The sequence below is a fragment of the Schistocerca americana genome, chromosome 2 (genome assembly GCF_021461395.2).
Source record: "Schistocerca americana isolate TAMUIC-IGC-003095 chromosome 2, iqSchAmer2.1, whole genome shotgun sequence".
Lineage (NCBI taxonomy): Eukaryota > Metazoa > Arthropoda > Insecta > Orthoptera > Acrididae > Schistocerca > Schistocerca americana.
In genome coordinates, this window is record NC_060120.1 from 774,244,656 (window position 1) to 774,261,883 (window position 17,228).

Here is a 17,228-nt window from a genome sequence, read left to right on the forward strand (position 1 = left end):
TAGTCTGATTTCTTAAAAGAAATTGCGAACTTGAAGAAGCGGGGAAACAAAAGCATGGGCTATCCACTGTGTAGTTTAGAGGAGAAAATTCTTTGGAAATAGAAAACACAGACACATTCACACAAGCACAACCCTCACACTGTTTCCGGCCGCTTCAGCCCAAATGTGCCTGAAGTCTGCAGTCCGAGCATTGTATATGTAAGAAAATTATCCGTATTTTGTCATGTTTGCTCTTCATAAACACCTTACAAACTTCTCCCCACCTCTCAATACAGGGACTATGGACTATTATAACATGCATTTCACTGACCATTAATACCATTGTGTATTCATTTTATTATCACATCCATAGTAATTAATAGAGAGCTGATTATTCTGTGAACAAGTTTTGATGTGACTAATCTCTCAAAACATGACATATCTTGTAAATGCAAACTTCTAGTGAAACATGTGAGTTCCCCTTGCCTCTCTGATCTGCACAGGAACTGACAAATAAGGCTGAAGCCAATAACTATGAAGCACAGGAACAAAAGCTTTCTAAAAGGTCTCACTTTTCACATAAATGTAAACTAAACAATAAATATATTTTGGAAATAACACTGCAGTTATCTATCAGTAAACCTACAATGATTCCCTCTAAATACTTACTCTTACTTGTGAGCTTTCCTACAATTATGTCAGTGCACATAATTGCCACAATTCACATTCTGTGTCTGCTAAAAAATTACTGAATTGCAGTAAAAAAGTGTTTTTCGTTTGTGCTAGTTACAATCACCATGAACTTGTTATTCCACTGTATACAGTGCTCCACAAATACAGTTGCAGTATTTAGCCCCGCAGGTTACTTCTCCCATGCCACTGCTTACTAAAGCTGTCATTTTAAAAAGAGAATACATTACAATTCCACTGGATGGATTTGCTAGCCATAACTCCGTGAATGATACAACAGTTGCAGAAATATTAAAACACTCCTACCAAAATACCATATTACATTTGTCTCCTATTGTTACATCATTCTTAAGTTCATTATAAAACAGTGAGTTAACTATGAACAATGGGTTTCAACAATGTATAAAAATTATAAATCTGTTCTAAGTCGCTTCTGCAAACTTTTATGAAATGATTCACATTAAATGGCAGTGATTGGACAGAAGTTCAGAATATTCTTGTACATGTCAGTATATTTAAGGAAACAAATTCTTGATGTGTTTGAAGGAGTTGCTCTGCCAATGAATGGTGAGCAAATGCAGGGCATTACGCACCAGAAAGCTGCAAAACATAAATACAATGTAAAAGTTTTAGTATTAACATACAGAGTGATTTTTAATATGTAGAACACATCACCGGTACACAGGAGACACAGGAATAAACGGAAGGTCTACATGCACATGAGTTTTAAGTTTCCTTTCATTGTGAATTATGGTCCACATTTCGACTCTGCGGTAAACAACAATATGAAAACTTTCATTATGGGCAACATACTAAATAAATCTGAGGATTCTGGTGAACTTGAGGAAAGACTACATATCAATACCTGTGACACACAAGTGACACCAGCTCACTTCCATCAGAAACTGGAAAACAGGGAAGATGATCTTGGAATGCACACAACAGACTCTACTAACTACTTACATATGATTAATTAGTAGCTTTCATCTGTACTTTAAATTATGAAACTCTTTTCAGTGGCAATATTAGCAACACTGCCATATACAATGAGGTGACGAAAGTCATGGGATACCTCCTAATATAGTGCTGGACCTCATTCTACCTGGCTTAGTGCAGCAGCTCAAAGTGGCACGGACTCAACATGTCATTGGCAGTCCCCTGCAGATATATTGAGCTATGCATCCTCTGTAGTCGTTCATAATTATGAAAGTGTTGCCGGTGCAGGATTTTGTGCATGAACTGATCTCTCGATTATGTCGCATAAATGTTTGATGGGACTCATGTTCCAGAATGTTCTTCAAAACAATCGTGAACAGTTGTGGCCCTGTGACATGATGCACTGCCATCCAGACAAAATCCATTGTTTTTTGGGAACATGAAGTCCGTGAATAGCTGAGAATGGTCTCCAAAAGTAGCCAATGGACCAGAGGACCCAGTCTATTCCGTGTAAACTCAGCCCACAACACTGTCGGGCCACTACCAGCTTGTACAGTGCCTTGCCATCAACTTGGGTCCACAGCTTTGGCGGGGGTATATGCCACACTCGAACCCTACTATCAGCTCTTACCAACTGAAATCGGTACTCATCTGGCCAGGCCACGGTTTTCCAGTTGTCTACGGTCCAATGATATGGTCAGAAGCCCAGGAGAGGCACTGCAGATGATGGGCTGTCAGCAAAGGCACTCATGTTGGTTGTCTGCTGCCATGACCCATTAATTCCAAATTTCATAGCATTGTCCTAATGGATATGTTCGTTTCACATCGCACAATGATTTCTGTGTTTACTTTATGCAGTGTTGCTTGTCTGTTAGCGCTGACAAATCTATGAAAACAATGCTGCTCTCGGTCATTAAGTGAAGACCTCCGGCCACTGTGTTGTCCGTGGTAAGAGGTAATGCCTGAAATTTGGTATTCTCAGCACACTCTTGAAACTGTGGATCTCAGAATATTGAATTCCCCAATGATTTCAGAAATAGGATGTCCCATGGGTCTAGGCTTCAACTACCATTCTGCGTTCAAAGTTTCAATCCCACCATGCGGCAATAATCACGTCGGAAATCTTTCCACACAGATCACCAAGCACAAATGACTGCTCCAGCAATGCAATAACCTCTTATATCTTGTGTACACAATATTACTGCCATCCGTTTATGTGTGTATCGCTGTCCCATGACTTTTGTCACCTCAGTGTAAATGTTGCTGTCAAAAATTCAGAATAGCAGTAAACATTCTGAACACAAAATGAGTGACCATAAATCAGCATCCAACATTGAAACAGAACTGACAAAAAATCTAAAAATACATAGTTAATCATTATTAGATACCACTCACAGCTATGTAACAGAGCTTAAGCACAGTGATTGTAAAAAGATCCCGGTCAACAGGGACATGGAGTGTCACACCTTGGCAATAACTAAAGGTTTCAAATTTGACACATCTGCCTCAACCAATTCATGAGTGAACATTGTGAATGGAACTGCATGCAATGGCCATTTGGAGTCGAGTAGCTCACAAAAAGCTATTGTTCACAGCACCACATAAAGCTGCAAGTCTACAATAGACCAAACAACATAGAAAATGGATAACAGCTGACATTAAGTGTATAGCATCGCCTGATGAACAAAAGTTATGTAATATAACATACTGAGACTAATTTATAGTACTACACCATACACCTGTTTAATCCTTATGCTGCTGCAGATGAGGTCTTTGTATCCTGTTCTGAGGCTGCTTTTGTTATGGCTGTACTGCTTGCCAAATGCTAGAGGGACAGTGTTCTGGATGATATGACACGCGTATCACCCAATTTTTAAAAAACAATTAGGTGTAAAAAATTTGCACATCTTAAAGTCTGATACCTTCACTCGATAAAGAACTGAATTTCTTTTCATTGTCCATCACACTTACTGCACTGCATCAAATTAAATGAAACTTTGCATGAAATTTTAAAAAGTTCACAGAGTAAAAATGCACTGTGTAAACTTTGTGTGTGGTTGAGTTTAGCTCATACACAGCAGTCAATGAAATGTAGATAAGATATCAAAAATTTTATTTAAAATTAAGAGCAGAAGTATATCTCATTTTGTTCCCAAGTTATTGGGTTTCATATATGAAGGACGCTCGCATGTGACATGTCCATTCATGTCCCTGTGCATCTCAAATAACGTGGTCATAAAATTGTCATATCCCATAAATGATTCAAGATATTGAAACATAGTTTTCTGCGAATGATAGAACACAATGAGGCACATATGTTGTATGATAAAACTTCAAAACTGGGATATGGAAGTAACTAGTCCACAACAGTGAGAGGCCAGTGGTACAAGGTGCTTTCGGATGTCCATAGTACTGTAGAAAAATCTAAATGGTGCACTTATATAAGTCCAAAATGCCTGGGAAATGGTGTAGCAGGATACGTATACAAGCCCATAGCAGTAAAAGGGTTTAGAAAATATATCAATTCAATATTGGGTTGTTTATGCTATTTTATGTGACTACATTTCACATTTATTTTTTATTATTTAATATTGTAAGATATAATCATGAATTGTATGCTAACTGATGTTAAATACCGTGTGTTTTGTGAATATCACAAAATTTTAATAACCTACAATAATGTATTTATGCTACTGGGAAGAAATGACAAAGTAATAATATATCTGTTCACTAATGTATACCATAATTTACTAAGAACCAACTAAATTAAAATAGATTACTTCCGAGTGAGATCTCTTGTAAATGTTAGCAACTGAAGTAATTATGCAAGAAGGAAGAAATCTTAAGTTTTTTAACAACTAACTGTTTGCAGATCATATTTCACAAGATTTTACATAGAAAAACTAAATTTGTTAAAATTCAATGGATATCAAACATTGTTCTTATTTTTGTAAGGCATTATGTTGCACTTAAAAATGGGTGAATATGTAATTTGTCATTGTACATTAACTGAAGTAACTGTCTCAACAATGAATTTATCATTTTGGATTATTACCACCCCCCCCCCCCCAACCACCCATACACACGAAGAGCAAGAGAGGGAGGGGGGGGGGGGGAGAGGAAGTTACAGCAGTTTTAGTGCAGACCATTAATAAATCAAGCATGTAAATTTATTGGAGGTGTATAAGTTTTTATTTAAAGGTGATCAGTCAAAAATTGTAACTAGAATACCATTGTGCTCCAAGAGGAATGATTTAGGACTTCTTTTGTTGCAGCAAGCACAAACAGCTGATGACAGGAGCCATGTGCAAAGGGCTCCCTGTGCATGTTTCTGATTTGATAAACACTCAGAAACAGACACTTTGACTGGCCAGCAAACCCATCCAATCCTTACCCAACTGAAAATGTCTGGGAGTATGTGGAGCAGTGGATGAAATATAGAAATCAACATCACCACAATTTGGTAGCTTTACAAGATCTAATAATCAATTAATGAATGGCTTCAGTGGCAAATGGAGTACCTGAAGAAAATCTTGGACTCTTTTCCTTCTCAAATTGAGACCATTTTCAAGGCTTGAGGTGCATGTTGTTGTTGTTGTTGTTGGGGTGTATGTGTGCTCAATGAAAACATTATTAGCGCCCTTACTAATATTGAAAAAATGAATAAGTGTAAAAGCGCTAAAAATGTTGACACACTCACTCATTCACTCCTACCTCACTCGCCTTGACCCACACAATCACTTCCTATCATATGCCACAAAATGAAGGAGATACAGTGAAAGGTGCTACATATTAGATGAAAACAGAAGTAAAGAGACAGAGGAGCTAAAACAATGGCACAGGAATATGCGACTCCCTGACCAGTTAAAAAAAAAAAAAAAAAAAAAAAAAAAAAAAAAAAAAAAAAAAAAAAAAAAAAAAAAAAACGTGTGAGTCAGTCACCTATTAACACAACAAGAATATCTCCCTAAAATTTTCAGAAACAGGTTGGATAGATCACAAAACCTCAAAACTCTAATGACATTTGTTTCAATGTCACTTAAAACAGAGGGCAGAACTGCCAGAAAATCTGCCACTGCCCTCTGGTCTGAAAATAAAACACAGCCTAGTAAATGTGGCGTACAGTGATCTGTACGCGACAAGCACCACACATTGCAGGATCCTCTTGCTGAAGCAAGAAGCCATGCAGCAGAGGGCTGTGGTGTATGTGAAGGTGCGTAAGGACAACTGCATCCCATCTTCATGGCTGAAAGGAGGTATGCCAAGGCTGTGTAGTGAGCTTTAACACATGCAGCTTACTGTCTGTCACTTACAACCAATGGCCTTCCCACTGATGCAAGACTCTGTACCTCAACAGCAATGTGATAGCATATAGGGGGATGGCACACTGAAATAATTGAGAATCACAGTACAGCTCCTTAGCTGCTGCATCCCCCCTTTCATTCCCAGCAGTAGCCATGTGTGCTGGTACCAAGTAAAAAGACTTCCATCCCTAGCCATAGTAGTTGGAGGAGGGTGTCTTGGATATTCTGGACTACTTTATCTCCTGCCTACAAGTGTTGTACAGAGTGAAGGACATTCAGAGAATTGGAACAGTCAAAGAATTTAGCACTTGAAGCACACCTCATCTGCTCCAATACTTGCAAGATCACATATAATTCTGTGCTGAAGACAGTAAAGTCTCGAGGCAGTTGGACCCCGAGGACACGTTCAGGGAAAACGACAGGACAACCAATGGAGTCCCTCTGTTTCGACCGATCCTTGAAGGCAGCTGTAGAGTTGTGGTGCTCCATTAAAATGTCGTAAAATAATGTATTAAAAATATATGCATGAGTGCAATATCTCCTGTACACCACCAAACCTAAAATCACTCTGGTCCTCTGCAGTATCCATAGAGGCATGTGGTTAAAACCGTCAATCGCTCCAGAGTCTTTCCTACATAGTTCATTAAGGTGACACTCCGTTGACTAATGGGACATGTAGATAGAGATATCAAAATTCTCTCTCTCTCTCTCTCTCTCTCTCTCTCTCTCTCTCTCTCTCTCTCTCTAAGGTCTGAGAAAGTGACCTGTCTGCCCTATCAAATTCAAACATTCAAAGAGGATTTCCTTTGAAGCCACTGGAAAATGCCGAAGCATGCAGTACTGGATTTAGTTGTGACCAGGTGCAGTACAAGGAGTCTCAGATAATGCCAATTACAGCTCCCACAAGGAGGAAGATCAGTTGTAAGACTCAGATTTGTGTTATCTGAAGTCCAACTTGCTCCCCTCTGCAGTCACACTATAGTGGCAAAATTCCAGATTCTGGCTGTCATTGGAAGCAGCCACTGCAAAATGCTCTACCATAATCTGAGTGATGTCTCCAGGAATTGTTTGGAGACACTCCTGTTCCAGCACTACTGCTATTGGTAAACACATTCGTTTACCAGAAAAATCTTCCTGATGGTTTCCCATTCTTTTGTTGAACATGATGGCTGATGGAGTCCAGAAACACTTGCCATGACCTTTTCTTGCTCTCCTTAATTATGTATCAAGCCTTGGATCACCTGAAGGCTTAGGGATGGATAAGTTGTTGGCATGACAGATCACTTGTGTGATGTGGTCCATCCATTCTTGGATCCTGTCGTGGTGTTCAAACACAGCCAGCTGGCTGAATAGCATCCAGTTAGCCCAGTTGACCATACATTTTGGTGGCTTCCTGGATTCTGTTCAAGTAGTCCTTCATCCAGTAGGCAGATTCACAGTGGGAAGCGGTCACTGGAATGGAGGTCATCAGTTGCTTCCCATTGTGCAGAGTCTGCAAGGGTTACAGAACAGAAAGACAGGTCAATGGCAAGGTCAACCCAGTAGCAACCGAGGAATGAGTGGGACTGCCTATGTTGAGGACACACAGCTCTAAGATATGAGGTTCTCCATGTATCGAACCCTGGGGCAAGTATAGTTTGATCCCCACAATACATTATGGGCACTGAAATCACTCAGTAGGTAAAATGGACAGGGGAGTTGTGCAATAAGGCCTGCGAGAGCCTCGGAGTCTACGCCATCCTTTGGAGGTAAATACAGGGAGCAGATAGTGATCTTCTGAGCCATATGAACAGCAATGGCTACTGCTTCTGGGTCAGTAACCAAGGAAGGAGCAGAGGAGTGGTGTGTGCAATTGACAAACACAGTAACACACTTGGCTCTGCCCTCAGTCAGGTCATCCTTTCGGTGAAGGGTATAGCCCCCAAGAGTGGGGGCATCAGTGGCTTTAAAATGTGTTTCTTGTAAACTTTTCCAGGAGTTTCAATTCCTCTACATGTGTACTGAAACTACTAACATTCCACTGCAGTAAGGGAGTCGTTTATCAGGGGTTGAGCCTGTAGGGGTTGAGGCACAGTCTTGGGGTTGAGACTCGGTTTTGGGGCAAGATAAGTGCCCTAGGCCAACATCAAGCTCCATCAACTCAGAACACGAATTATGAGAATGTCAGAGAGAGCAATGTTGAAATTGTAAGACTGCTTACCTCTAGCCTCCATCAGTAGCCGAGTCTTTGCCTCTGTCTTTGATTTTTTGCCCTGGGTAGGCTTCAGAGCCACAAATGTGGCAGTGGTAGTGGCAGTGCTGGACAGAGGACCAAACTGTATCTTTGGAGGAGCAGGGATCTCTGCATCATCGCCTACCGTGGCCTTATCTGATGTTTTGGGAGGAAGTATAGGCTTCAAAGTAACTGCAGAAGAAAAATTGTGATGACAAATGCAGATACTAGTGCTGACACTGTCTGTGTAGCAATTTTGGATTTCTGAACTAGTTGTTTAACAACCAAAGCAAAGGATGTAGCAAACAAGGGGGGCTGCATGGCCTCATCGATATTTTTGGCCTCACCATAGGGGATACATTTTGCCGTTTTGATCTTCTGTATCTTCTGTTCTTCCAGGAAGACACAGCAGACTCTAATCCAGGTGAGGTGAGCCCCAGAGCAATTCACAAGCTTTGGAGGAGATGAGCATCTGACTCTTTCAGGGCAGCCTTACCACATTTGCCACAAGTGGGATCTCTCTTACATCCAAGACAGGTGTGGCCGAAGTGCTGGCATTTAAAACAGTGCACTGGGCTGGGGACATGGAGTCACAGTACGGGAGTTTCGCACTATTAAAAGTGAGGATGAATCTGTTGGGTTTGATTACATCACCTTCCAACCTTTTAATGATATTCTGCACATCTACAATGCCTTCTAGGGCCCACTCAACTTTTAAGTCTTCTTTGGGGATGTTTGCCTTGTTTCTGCACATCAAAACACCATTACTTTAGTTTTCAGTGGTATGGAGCTCAGTCTCAATGGCACATTCCCCAAGGCTTTTGGCCTTTCGTAGGTTCGTCACTTGTTGACATGCAGCTAGGGAAATAAAAGTCCATCTAGACAGAGCCCTGTGGGCATGGGTAAGTCTTATACAACTGGGAAGCAGCAGTCTCTCCAGAGGGTGTCCAGTAATGACACTGTTCCACCTCAAAGCCATGCATCTCATCACTGGGCAGAAGCCCATGAGATTGAGGTTTTTGTTCTGGAGGATTTTACCATCTGAGCCATCAAGCCAAGATCGCCATTCCCTGACACGCCGCACACACGGGTCACTGAAGCATGCCTAGAGCTTACGGCGACAAGAGGCCTGGCAGTGCATACCAGTCCGCAGCTCGGGAACCCAGGGATCATCCAGCCACAGCTCGGGAACCCCAGGATCACACAGCCCATACCCAGCAAATGAATGCTGCGCCCTTGAGTTGGATTCAGTCTGCTTAGTAGTACAGATACAGTAGTTAGTTGGTTGTAGTAGTTGTGGTAGTTGGTACAGTCTTGATAAACAGTATGAATAGCTACACCACTCTATGGCGCTGCTCCCAGAGATTCTAGACCTTATCTCATTGAGAAACCGTCTCAGGAGAGACTGGCAGAACACCAGGTGCCCACTGTATAAACTGCACATTAACAGGCTCCAGGGTATCATATGGAATAAAATACGAACATTTAAAGCCACACAATGGAACCAAAAATGTGCTGGGCTCGATACCATGTATCTTGGCATATGGCAGCTAGCTCGACACTTCACAACAGGAAAACACTACATACCAATGCTACAGGGTTCGGACGGCCCCACATATTCTGCGGAGGAGCAAGCAGAGCTCATGACCACCACACTAGCAGTGTCTTTAACACTGAATATGATGTCTTCCAATCCAGAGTTCACATTTCAAGCTAACCAGGTGGTTACACGTCTTATAGTCCAGCCAGCGCACATTGAAATCGAACGCACGATCATTCATGAAATTACATGCTCTACTGAGCAATCTTCACCTAGGAAAGTCCATGGTCATGATGGCGTTCAGAGCTGTGCCCTCCATGAGCTCATGCCTAAAGCTAATAAATAACTTGCACGCATCACAAATGCCATCCTACAACACCAACACTTCCTTGCCTATTGGTAGGCGGCCAAAGTCCTGATGTTCATGAAGGCAGGGACAGACCACCCCCTCCCACAAAATTACTGCCATATCAGCCTGCTGAGCGAAAGTTGTTGAGAACGTAATACTAAAATGATGCACTTGGTTTAGTATCGACAATAATACCCTGTGTACGGAGCAATTCGGTTTCCAGAATCACCACTCCACAACACAACAACTCCTAAGAGTGGTAGAGTACATAACACATGGCTACAACATGAAGAAAGCAACTGGGGCTGTGTTCTTAGACATCAAAAAAGCCTTTTATCATCTCTGGCACAATGGCCTCATACGCAAACTCATAGATGCTGGGTTCCTCATTGGACTCATATGTCTTGCTCACAAACAGATGTTTCAATATGCACATTCAGAGCAAACAATCTCAGCATAACATATCCAAGCATTAATAATACCCCAACAACACGCAGCATGATGGTAGCCACCTATGCGAATGACACTGCCGTCTTTGTGCAAGACTGTAATCCATCGCACATTATCAGGGGACTACAGACAGCACTTGGATAGTGCATTAAAAAGTAAATGTTGAGAAGTGCAAGGCAGTTCTGTTTACTGTAGACAGATAACGCTATAAAAGTGCTCAATATGCTTCTGTGCAAAAGTCAGATACCTCGGCATCTGACTCGAGAGGAAGCTTACTTTGGGGCACCACATTCATACATGACCAACAGAGCTAACACGAGGCTTAAACAACTATACCCAATGTTCGACAGGAGTGGATATGCAGCAGCTACAATACCTAACTGCCTTCAGAAAATACAGAATAAAATTCTATGCATCATAAGCAACGCTACCAGACATACTCGTATAGTGGTTCTTCACAACAAACACAATCTGAAGACTCTCTCAGAGGTGTTCAAAAAACATGCCACACCCACACAGCAGTATAGAAAATCTGGTCACTCGGTCAACCCTCACATCCAAAATCTGGGGAACTATGATCACAGCTAAAGATGGAAACACAAGGGCCTAAAGACACTGCTCCTTAGGGACTATTTATGCTATCATGCAAACACACAATAAAGCGAGCCCCTGCATAACAGACACTGACTAGTACTGCTATCTGAGCCGCAGTCAAAAGAACTGGCAATTGCAGGGAAGTATAACACATTTCCAACATAAACTACACTAGGTACCAATACATATACCCAATCATTAGTGCATTCTAATACAATCTGACCCTTGCATGATCTGCTGCAGACACAACCTGACGCGACTATCGCAGAGGTTTGTTTCCCTTGGCACTTTCTCCCCTCTGCCCTTCAAAACCACTACCCTTCGACCAACTCTATCCCCTGATAGGCCCAGGTGATGGTTCAAATGGCTCTAAGCACTATGGGACTTAACATCTGAGGTCATCAGTCCTCTAGACTTAGAACTACTTAAACCTAACTAACTTAAGGACATCACACACATCCATGTCCGAGGCAGGATTCAAACCTGTGACCGTAGCAGCAGCATGGTTCCGGACTGAAGCACCTAGAACCGCTCGGCCACAGCGGCCGGCAAGGCCTATGTGACATCACAGACGCATCGTACGAATTCCTTGATTAAACACTACAAACCCATAGGTGACAGTACAACTTTTGTTACGGTCACCATGCCAGTGCAGGTATGATGGGGCTCCACCCTATTTTTTTTAAAAAACACGCACACCCATGAATGAACAGCAAAGATGTAGTCAGTAATAAATTTTCTATCTTTGACCAGTTTGTGGGGGTGTCAGCAAGAAAAAGTTTGTTGATGGTTTGAAATTATATGTGAAGTTTGTTGAAAGTCACTACGTGCTCTCATTCTCAAATACTGGATGAAAATAGTCTGGGTAATTTGCGCACCATGCCTCAGGACATACCATATTTACTCGAACCTAAGCCACATTTTTTTTCCAGTTTTTGTAATCCAAAAAACCGCCTGCAGCTTAGAATCAAGTGCAAAGTAAGCGGAAGTTCTGAAAAATGTTGGTAAGTGCCGCCAAAACTAAATTCTGCCATCGAATTTGAGTAGCGCTTCACAGGCATGTTTGCTGGCACAAAGATAAATAATGGTGCCAAAACCTCTGCGTCAGTAAATAAATTAAAAAGAAAGGTAGAAGACGAGCTTTTTTCTCCGCCCCAAGTTTCGACCAATGCATTTTCATAGATTCTCCAACGAAGTAAATAGAAATTCTGTATTGTTCATCTTCGAATGTAGCAGCCTTTCAAATATTCATAGCAACAAAAATAAATTTCTTTACATAAAAATACCAACAATGCACAAGGCTTTAGGATTGTTGCACGAGTTGATACACTGGGGCTCATTAAGATTTCACGTAGCGGCACCTATTGCTTTTGTGGAATTTCGTTAAGTGCTTGTTTGGTGTTAGTGAACCATAATCAAGCGCTTTCATAATAGTGCCAAATTCAAGAAGGGAGTTATTTCTTTTGCAGAACAAAGTCCTAATTGTGTTGCAGGTCTGTGATACGGGATTGATGAGAGTAACGTCAGGCGATGGCGACAGCAGGGAGACAAATTATTTGAATGTTCAAGTAGCAGAAAAGCATTTAGTGGGTCAAAGTGTGGCCGATACTATGTACTAGAAGTGATTTTAAATGAATTTGTTATGGAAGAGCTTCAGAAATTCCTGCCTGTGAATGCCGAAATTTTAAAAATTAAGGCAATGAAATTGCTAGAGAGCAAAAAATCAAAAATTTTAAGGCTAGTCGCAGCTGAATTGATCTGTTTATTAAGTGCTGGGCACAGAAGCTGCCGAAAAATTATGAAGAAAAACTTGTAGAATTTCAGCGCTTGATAATTAGGCGGCGCACAGAAAAGCAATATGTTCTTAGTCAGATAGGAAATGCTGACTAAACTCCCGTGTATTTTGACCTGCCATCAAATTATACGGTTGACGCCAAAAGAAAGAAAGACCTAAGTGTTCTTACATCAACCAGTGAAAAACAGCGGATGTCCGTCATGCTTGCTTGCACAGCAGATGGACATAAATTACCCCCATTCATAGTTTTCAAGCAAAAGTTTACCGAAATTGGAAGTGTTTAAAAAAACTGTAATTGTACCAGCAAACGAAACTGGGTGGTTTTCGGAGGACATGGTGCTGGAATGGATTAGGCGTGTGTGGAATCATCGTCCTAGCGCAGTCTGTTGGTATTAGATGCGTACGCAGGCCATATAACACCTGCAGTAAAACAAAAATTAGAGGAAAGCAAAATGGACGTGGCGGTAATTCCAGGTGAGATGACATCAATTCTGCAACCACTTGACATCTGTCTGAATAAATCATTTAAGGATAAGCTTAAAAGTATGAACACAGACTGGCTTTCGAAAAGCGACAGACAACTGACACCAACAGGACATGTAAATTGCACAAGTTTGTCGCAAGTGTGCCAATGGATTTATGATGCATGGAAGTGTGTTCCAAATCAGGCTGTGCAACAAGCTTTTAAAAAATGTTCAATATCCAATGCACTAGATGGTATGGAGGAAGATGATCTGTATGAAGAAATGAGCAACAAAGAATCGAGTATAGTGATTCAGAATCATGACTGATATTTTAAACATTTCGTATAAGATATATTACAAACCTAATAAAATTTTGTTTTACATTTCAGCATTTAATTTGTAAGTTATTTTCATTCCTATTTTATAAGTTCTGCTACTCTGCATTGCACAGGATAGAAAAGCATGGAGAGCTGCACCAAATCAGTCTACGAACTGAAGACAACGACAACACACTCTGCATTTGAAGTCATCATTAAAAATCTACGATGAACATCCGACTGGGAAGACCGTTTGGGATGTATGTCAATATGGCCAACTCTACGCTTTGAATTTTTTCCTACCTGTGACGAGATGGTTGCTAATAGGAACTTCTATGAATCGTGAACCATATGCATTCACCATAAGAATAATACGAATGTAAACATTATGCCATGTATTCTTTCGTGTTTGCTGCTATCTCATTTAAATCCTGTTTGCTTAATAAACTACGAAACTAGAGTGAGACAATAGCAAACACGGAAGAATATACATATCATGTCATGTTTATATTTGTATTATTTTTATGCTGAATAGTGATACAGCCAGAAATGAAGCACAGCAGCTGATTAGATTTTTAAATCTAAGATGACTCTAATTTTTGTGCAGAATGTAATGTACAAAAGAGGCATCTGCAGAGCTTTCCAAACGGAGAAAAATTTTCGCTAAACTCTCATTCAGAACATCTTCTACCACATGCAGTCTGTTATTTGGTTCTTGTTGATCATTATTAAAGAAAGCAAGCAGTGTAAGTAACAATAAATAGCAGTCTCTTGCCATTGTTTCGCTAATGAGACTGTTCCTCTCTTTTTTTTATTGTAAGTGGCAGTAGTGCGCACAAAAGCAAGCCATGCTGCAAGTGGCGACAGGTCGTAACCCCTCATTACCAGAATGTGACAAACAATCCATGACACAGTACAATAATGCATTTTCAGCTTAGAGAGACGTAAATACCCATAACAAAGAGAATGGCACTTATCAGATCAAAGCAAAATAAGCAATCAATTTAAACCAGGCGAAGCACGTAAAAGAGGAAGGGTACCCTTATAAATACAGACAGAGTACCTGACGTATTGCAATGGCTACCTGGTAAAGCTTAACTGCTAAGCTTAAGTCTTGAATCAAACTACTGTAGCTGTATCTTCATCCATTAGACCGAAATTGTGTCTCATGTTACAATGGACCAACTTTGTTTCTATTTGGAGGTGCGGTCTAAAACTTTTCTCTCCCCTAGAATTTTGAGACTCAAATTTCAGGTGCAGCTTAGATTCGGGAAATTTTTTTTCCCTTGATTTCGAGTCTCACTTTTCAGGTGCTGCTTAGATTCAAGTAAATACAGTATACACAGCTTCTAATTGTAAAAATGAAATGATCGTGTGGCATTGATGGCCGGGAGGCCCGGGGGCCCCGCCCGGGGAAGTTTGGCCATCGAGTTGCAAGTCTTTATTTCAGGTGATGCCACATTGGGCAACTTGCGAGTCTGTGGTGGTGATGATGATGATGATGATGACGGCAACACAACACCCAGCCCACAAGTGGAGAAAATTTCCAACCCGGCCGGTAATCGAACCCGGGCCCGCTGCATGGTAGGCAAACATGTTACCACTCAGCTAAGCAGGTGGACTTCTAATTGTAATATATGACATATTGTTTTAAACCTTTAACATAACATTATAGCTATGGAAATGGAAATGCCATGTGGCTAGGGCCTCCCATCTACATCTACATCCATACTCCGCAAGCCACCTGATGGTGTGTGGCGGAGGGTACCCTCGGTACCTCTATCGGTTCTCGCTTCTATTCCAATCTCGTATCGTTCGTGGAAAGAAGGATTGTTGGTATGCTTCTGTGTGGGCTCTAATCTCTCTGATCTTATCCTCATGGTCTCTTCGCGAGATATACGTAGGAGGGAGCACTATACTGCTTGACTCTTCGGTGAAGGTATGTTCTCGAAACTTTAACAAAAGCCCATACCGAGCTACTGACCGTCTCTCCTGCAGAGTCTTCCACTGGAGTTTATCTATCATCTCTGTAACGCTTTCGCAATTACTAAATGATCCTGTAACGAAGCGCGCTGCTCTCCGTTGGATCTTCTCTATCTCTTCTATCAACCCTATCTGGTACGGATCCCACACTGTTGAGCAGTATTCAAGCAGTGGGCTAACAAGTGTACTGTAACCTACTTCCTTTGTTTTCGGATTGCATTTCCTTAGGATTCTTCCAATGAATCTCAGTCCGGCATCTGCTTTACCGACGATCAACTTTATATGATCATTCCATTTTAAATCACTCCTAATGCATACTCCCAGATAATTTATGGAATTAACTGCTTCCAGTTGCTGACCTGCTATTTTGTAGCTAAATGACAAGGGAACTATCTTTCTATGTATTCGCAGCACATTACACTTGTCTACATTGAGATTCAATTGCCATTCCCTGCACCATGCGTCAATTCGCTGCAGATCCTCCTGCATTTCAGCACAATTTTCCATTGTTGCAACCTCTCGATACACCACAGCATCATCTGCAGAAAGCCTCAGTGAACTTCCGATGTCATCCACAAGGTCATTTATGTATACTGTGAATAGCAACGTTCCTATGACACTCCCCTGCGGCACACCTGAAATCACTCTTACTTCGGAAGATTTCTCTCCATTGAGAATGACATGCTGCGTTCTGTTATCTAGGAACTCTTCAATCCAATCACACAATTGGTCTGATAGTCCATATGCTCTTACTTTGTTCATTAAACGACTGTGGGGAATTGTATCGAACGCCTTGTAGAAGTCAAGAAACACGGCATCTACCTGTGAACCCGTGTCTATGGCTCTCTGAGTCTCGTGGACGAATAGCGCGAGCTGGGTTTCACACGACCGTCTTTTTCGAAACCCATGCTGATTCCTACAGAGTAGATTTCTAGTCTCCAGAAAAGTCATTATACTCGAACATAATACGTGTTCCAAAATTCTACAACTGATCGACGTTAGAGATATAGGTCTATAGTTCTGCACATCTGTTCGACGTCCCTTCTTGAAAACGGGGATGACCTGTGCCCTTTTCCAATCTTTTGGAACGCTACGCTCTTCTAGAGACCTACGGTACACTGCTGCAAGAAGAGGGGCAAGTTGCTTTGTGTACTCTGTGTAAAATCGAACTGGTATCCCATCAGGTCCAGCGGCCTTTCCTCTTTTGAGGAATTTTAATTGTTTCTCTATCCCTCTGTCGTCTATTTCGATATCTACCATTTTGTCATCTGTGTGACAATCTAGAGAAGGAACTACAGTGTAGTCTTCCTCTGTGAAACAGCTTTGGAAAAATACATTTAGTATTTCGGCTTTAAGTCTGTCACCCTCTGTTTCAGTACCATTTTGGTCACAGAGTGTCTGGACATTTTGTTTTGAGCCACCTACCGCTTTGACATAAGACCAAAATTTCTTTGGATTTTCTGCCAAGTCCGTACATAGAACTTTACTTTCGAATTCATTGAACGCCTCTCGCATAGCCCTCCACACACTACATTTCGCATTGCGTAATTTTTGTTTGTCTGCAAGGCTTTGGATATGTTTATGTTTGCTGTGAAGTTCCCTTTGCTTGTGCAGC

At 41.3% G+C, this 17,228-nt stretch overlaps 1 protein-coding gene across 1 annotated transcript in view; it reads right to left on the reverse strand.

Moving 5' to 3' along the window:
* Positions 1 to 1,146: 1,146 nt before the first annotated feature.
* The window catches only part of LOC124595467 (rootletin), a 252,703-nt gene continuing 236,621 nt past the window's right edge, over positions 1,147 to 17,228 (reverse strand). Inside the window, exon 33 of the mRNA XM_047134220.1 lies at positions 1,147 to 1,269. The gene's annotated coding sequence lies outside the window, so the exon portion shown is untranslated. The remainder of the gene's footprint in view (positions 1,270 to 17,228) is intronic.